Genomic DNA, 660 nt, shown 5'->3' on the forward strand with positions numbered 1-660 from the left:
GTATTCAGCAAAATAATTAATAAACGCACTACTTTCCAGCGACACCAACACAACAAGAGTGTCCCACATTTCCAACAATGCCAACAACAATACAGCTTTTGACTTATTAAATATCACTGCTCTTTTATTAAAGAAACCGTAGCGTGACAAAGCTCTCCAGAAACCACACATGGACTGCGCCATCTCTTCGAATGTGCAATCGGGTAAATCATTTGAATAATAAAAAACAGAATGAAAATGAAAACAGAAATGTGATGATAAAATTAACTGTGATGGTGACGATAATAGTAAAAGTAGTGATAATAAAACGCTAACAAAAACTACAAAAAAATAATGATAACACAATTACTATAATAACATAAGCAACAACTATAGAAATAATAAACGAGGATAATAACAGTCACGTCAACAAAGCGGCAAAAATACCACATAAGCACCAAAATACCAAATAAACACCAAGATACCGATACCAAACGACGACGCACAACGACCCCGTTAATCACCCTCGTTCGCAATCTCGCGAGTGGCACAATGTAGGTCTTTATTGCCAATTCATAGCTGACAATGGCCTGGTGGCAAGATAAATGACCTTTAAAAAAAAAAAAAGTGTCGAGATATTTTACTAATAGCAATGGTGGGTACGGATGTCGACACCGGCCA

Source organism: Penaeus monodon, chromosome 29 (genome assembly GCF_015228065.2).
Source record: "Penaeus monodon isolate SGIC_2016 chromosome 29, NSTDA_Pmon_1, whole genome shotgun sequence".
NCBI lineage: Eukaryota > Metazoa > Arthropoda > Malacostraca > Decapoda > Penaeidae > Penaeus > Penaeus monodon.